Below are 6362 nucleotides of genomic sequence, written 5' to 3' on the forward strand. Positions count from 1 at the left end.
ATGTAATTCGGTAAATGACGATAATATCCTTTTCATGCATAAAATAAGATTAACAAATGATTTGAATGCCAAACCTTTTCCTACTGATTTCATACATTAAATAAATTATTTTGAGCATTCAAAATTGATCAAAATCTCATATTTCTATAAAACACCTTAAATATCGTCAATTAGCGATTTTACGCTAATTAGGTGCATAGTATGATTTTAAACCATATTTAACACCTAAGAGTAGTTACCTACTGAACTTTCAAGTAAATTTTAATATAATCACAGTAAGTATAAGTCATGAACTCAGACTTCCAAAAATGTCCTTAAAAGCATATGTGAAATGACCAAAATGCCCTTTCGGGGCATAGTTTGGCCATAAATGGTAAACCTCACATATGTATAATATCCTACGGATGTACTGTGATAAAATAAATATTTTTACTGATTACCAAAGACCAGAACTTCAGTTTATTATAGAATCTCTTTTATAACCATTAAAATGACCAAAATGCCCTTACGGGACTTAAATTGGTTTTAAATACTTTTCGGACATATATGTTAACGTCCTACTGATGTATTAACATATTTTAAGCATAATAAAAATTGAGACCTGTATATAATTCATTTGGTTACCCGTTACGCATTTATGCGTTCGGATCGGTTTATGTGACTAGTTTACGTAAAATAGCCGAAATGGGTTTAACCTTATCATTAAATCCTCAAATTCCAGAATGTGTTTAGTTTACCCATATTATACAAGTATCCAAACTTGTCGGGTCTAAACCACATTCTATTCCGGTCTCCGCTTAATCTAGCGTTCAGAACCGTAAAGTTTCTTTCTAGCTAGCCGGTCTAAGTCCTTGACTTAAATAAAGACCCGTTAGCAACCTAATAGGTTATTATACCTTCCATACAGATTGAGTAGGTTCAGTAGAAGGTATTATCATAAATCTTTAGGAATATACGGCTGAGTTACTTCTCACATTTAGCTCAGGAAAATACTTTTAACTTATTTTCCTTATACGGGCTTGGGATATAGTATTATAATAATACCACTTGGTCGGGTATGAAATCATTTAATCAGATCGTGATTAATACATTGCATAACCCGTTTTAATCTGTCTTGTTTGATAACATAAGCATTGGGGGTTAATACGACCGTGTCCTGGATATCCTCGGCTCATTTTATTTGAAAATGGCCACGACCTATGCACGGGGTGTAGGCATACACCTGACAGATGCAAATGCGAAAATTATAAACCCACATGTTGGGGATCTTACAAAATAGGCTGGAGCTACTAGGTGTCATATAAGAGGATCTTACAAAATCCCTAGATACCTGGAGTCTGTTATTTCCGTCTCTTGTATTTTATTTATGATCCGCCTGTGGATCTTATTACAACCCAGTCTGTATATTCTTTCATTGGAACACTCAGACATTATGGTTTGTAATAGTTTATTCACCAAGCCTTCCGCTGTGCTATTATATTGTGTGTGTTGACAATGATGATATCAACTACGTCACGATACTCCCCGCCGGGCCCACCGGTAATATGTGGAAATACCAGGGTGTGACACCTGCTGTCACGACTGGGCAAGGGGGTTCGAGCTCAGCTCCCTTGGAGCAGACGGTGAATGTGGCTCAGGTTCAAACGGCATCGGTTGTGGGTGGTAAAGGAACTAGTTCAAGTGGAGCCCAAGATTCCGACTCGAAGGTAATTTTGTATGGTTCGGTGCACCTGTCTGCTGAAGACGAAGGGGTGAATGCTGGTGATGATGACGCTGATGCGAGTGTAGCGTTATATAATTTTATTGATATTTTAAGCCCTTTTTAACACTTTAGTCAGCTTTTAAATTTATAGAACACGATATTCTACTAACACTAAACACACATATGGGCAGGTGCACCCATCGTGAGCGTAGTATAGCGTTGGTAAGATACCAAGGTCGTCCAAGGACACAAGAGATTTTAGTACCGGTTTATCCTCAACGTCTAATCAAATCAAAATTTTAGAAAAGGTTTTAAACATGAAAATAAAAACTAAAAATGCTGAAAAATAAAATAAAAACAGATAGATAAGATGAATCACTTGGATCCGACTCTCCTTTAGTGTAACGTTTGATGATTTCCGCACTTTTTCACTTTTTAAGAGATTATCTTAGTTATAGTAGTAGGCCCCTCTTTTGAAGGTGACGTTACCCTCAACCCAGTAGTTTGAGTCAGCAAGGATACAATCCTAAAGGGTTGGAATATTGGAAGACAATTAATTAAGTTATTAATGCGTAATGTGGTAGGCCCCTCTTTTGAAGGTGACGTTACCCTCGGCTAAGTGGTTTGAGTCAGCAGGGATACAATCCCAAGTAGCCGGGCTAATGTATTAATAATAGTAGTTTACATATGAGGGGATCAAGCCATTCGCACCCCCGCCATCCAATACCAGTGGGTATTAAAGGAGGTCCTAGTAAGCTTGACCCAGGTCCTTGTAGGATCTATACACTGAACAAGGCAAGAACCTTACCAAACCATTCCCTTAACCCCCGAAAAGGTAGCCAACATACCTCTATATAGACTGTAGAGATATGAATGGTGAAAATCTTTTATTTTATATAGACAGTAAAATAATGCCAAGACACCACGTGTGACACCTGTGTCACTACGACCATCAAACAAATACGTAACCAATAAAATATTGTGTTTCATACTTGGGATTTGTATAAATATGTGTATCATTTGCACATATCAATTCTTGTTCGATTTCGAGCTCTAAATCGCTTTCTGGAAAGTTATACGCGAACTGATGCGTAAACGTAATTAGTTTAACGCGACAAACACTCCGGAATAGTGACATGGGCCTAACATACCTTAAACAACCCTTACATAACTTAGAAATAAGTTTTGGATGGTTTGGTGTGTCGAAATCAAGTTTATTCGATCGCAGGGACTATTTATGTCAAACTGCAAAATTATACCGATTTGTATAATAACGGACATTCCGGAACATGATCATAAGTTAAACATACCCTAAATATCCTTTACATAGCTTAGAAATAGGCTTTGAGGGGCTCGGTATGCTAAAATAAACTTTATTGATCAATAGGGACTAAAAGCATCAAAAAGTGCATAAGTTTGCATTTTCGCGCATATCTTACGTTCTGAATTTCGGACATCAAAAAATTTATGTAATCATTAAAATATTTTATTTTAGTGAATGGCATGATAAAATTCCATTCGTCGCGTAATTTGGATCGTTTTTGCGTCCGTTACGATTTCCGTCGTAATTAACCGAATAACGCAACCGTACGACCAAACGAACCGACATCCGAGATATTTTTGAGTACATTTCAAGTTCCCTATACTTTAACTTCATTTTAGAGCCTTGAAATGAGGTTAACGGGGCTTCAAAGTGCCAAAAATCAGGTTTTTCTCATGCAGGGACCATTATTGTCATTCTGCCAAACTCCTGGGTCGCGGGCCGCGTAAGAGAGGGCGTCCTCTCTCGCGGGCGCGACAAACCTTCTGCACAGAATCCATTTTTCAGCAACTTGGTCGATTTTCAGGGGATTTTGTGTAATTTTTTCAATACTATAGGCTGGTATTTGATTGTTTTTAACATCCCCTTGTATTGCAAAACCATGTGCCCAAGTGGAGGGCCAAGATTGAAGCTTGGTTTACGAGAAACGATCCTAACGGTTCTATGAAATCCATAAATACTTACTTCCAAATTCACTTGTTCCTCACACATGATATGAATATTCTCTAAGTTGAAGCTCAAAGCTTCATACCTGAGAAGTTAAAGATCATATCTCCATTGCTTGGACCCTTTGTAAGTATTCTTTCGTGCTTTTATGCGTTTTTAAGCACGAAAGTCAAACTGCGTTTGACTTTCTGCTTTGACCAGGTTATGGTCAACACGAAGTTTGTTTGAACTTCGCAATGTGAGCGTGATCACGATGGTTATAGTCCCTAGTGACTATACCTACTGATTACCACGTTGATTAGGTGTAGTGATGAGTCATAGTTTCGGTCAAAATGCGTGTTTATGCGTATTTTGCAACCAAACTATTCTTGGGTATCAAAACCCTTTGTTTTGATATCAAAACCTATTTTCTAACTTAGTTAAGCATGTTTAAACATGTTTAGCTCGTCACTTTTAGTTTAGTGCTTGTATAGAGTCGTAAGTCAAGCGGTTTAAACAACCGCTTAGACTTTCGAACTAGACCCGTTTGGTCGGACATTAGGATCCGACCAAGCATATTATATGACCATAGTTGCATAGGGAATAACCTCCCGAGGTTATATCTTATGGTCACTTCGTTTAAGCAGTTGTATGATAGGTAGTTTATATGCCTTGGGTAAATGACCAAAATGCCCTTTTTACGCATAAATTCATTTTAAGCATATGTAACCTAAATTTTGACATCTAAACTGATTAGGCAACATTACTAGACATGTTAAGGCATATAATACTTGTCATAGGACTAGTTAGGTGGTCCGAACGCGTTTTACGCAAACGACGCGTTAAAGTAGCGTAAGTTACCTAAACGGGTCGTAATGGGTCGTAAGCACTTAGGATAAGTTTCGTTTTAGTATGTAGGCTTTGTTAAACCATATTACATGAGTTCCAATACTCATTTGGTTTACGAAACCTCATTATATCTGATCTTCCGATTTAGGTCTGGTTTATTTACATTGTTACCTATATAGGGTGTCGTTTGATTCCGTGATCCCTCTAGCTTTGCTTGGTTGTTATTCAAGACTTATAAGCAATCTCAAGTGAGTACATAGTCCCATCTTTACTGTTTTCAAATGTTTTCAGGTGAAACATGTGTGCTTAATTGTTATTTTCATGATTTCAAAGTATAAATTGATTATACATGCTAGTACATATCTTTTGACAAATGGTATGATTATCTATGGTTTAAACACCAAATTTTCAATGATTATAAAATTAATTGTTGGGTTTTACTTATTTTTATACATTCACCAAACCGATTGGTATTACGATATAGCACTATAGGACTAGACACCCCATTCCTGTTGTATGGAATGTCAGAAACCAAATTTCATCCAAATAGGAATTGCCTTTGTGGTATTTCTATAGTCTCTAAGGTGTAGTTTGATACACTAAGGTTTGAATGAATTCTAAATCACATTTTCTTTTATTTCCAAAGTATAGTTTGATATACTCTCATATGTGATATTATTTACCAAGGTATATTTTGATATACTATGTACAAATCCAACATATATTTTGTTATTTACTAAAACATAATTGATATGTTATTTACAAAACCAAAGTATACTTATGATATACTACCAAAAACTATTATTTTAACAACTAATTATATTTGATATACTATCTTGGAACTAAAACATATTTTAATATATTACTTATTTGGCATTCTTAAAACCAAGGTATCTTTTTATATACTACAAACCTTCTTATCAAAACATTATTTTACAAACAACATATTTTATACAAACTCATTTTTACTTGGTTATTCATTTTCATTATGCATTATTCTTTTATATCATCTGATTTCTTATCACTTTTTGTATGAAATATAAAAGAAAATATTTTAAGGCTCATGACTACTTTTGTTAAACATTTTCTTTAAACTTACAAGTCATGAATCATGTTTAAATAAAACCTATGTATCTCACAGGCATTTTTATGCTGACGTACCTATTTTCACATGTGTTTTAGGTGCTGCTATGTGATGATTATTTTATGCATGCTATACATAGGATGGACTTGTGCCTTAGCGACTTTAAAACTTGAAAGACATTATTTGTATTTATCTGATTTGTAATAAAACAATGAGTTCAATAATTCAATAAAACGAAACTATTTAATCCATGGTTGTGAAACAATGATTCTGTCACGACACTCCCCGACGTTTCCGCCATGATTTGTTGTTTTACGTGGTCGGGTGTGACATAAAAGTTGGTATCAGAGCTAATGGTTATAGGGAATTAGGTTATTAGTAATGATTTGACCTAGACTATAACCTTCCTAGGACCCTAACACAAGATTCTTGTGTTTAGATCTTAAAATAATACCGTCACTTGTCCTTAGGTGACAACCACAACAAGAACACAATTTTCGAATCCGCTTTGAAAACTAATCTTCTGTTCTAGGATGATTTATTATAAGGTTTTGAACCCTCAAAGTTTTCAAAATCTCGTCAAAGTTGGGTCTCATAATGTGAACACGTGCAATCTGGAAGGGTGGATGCCTGTATCCTGAGTTTTCTGTCTAAGGCTAGAGTGTTCGTACAAATCCACATAATCGGACCAGTCACTCTTACCTGGGAACTCTTGGGGTGAGTGTCCACTTATAGGCTAAATCATATCTTCATGATACATT

Source organism: Helianthus annuus, chromosome 15 (assembly GCF_002127325.2).
Source record: "Helianthus annuus cultivar XRQ/B chromosome 15, HanXRQr2.0-SUNRISE, whole genome shotgun sequence".
NCBI classification, from domain to species: Eukaryota; Viridiplantae; Streptophyta; class Magnoliopsida; order Asterales; family Asteraceae; genus Helianthus; species Helianthus annuus.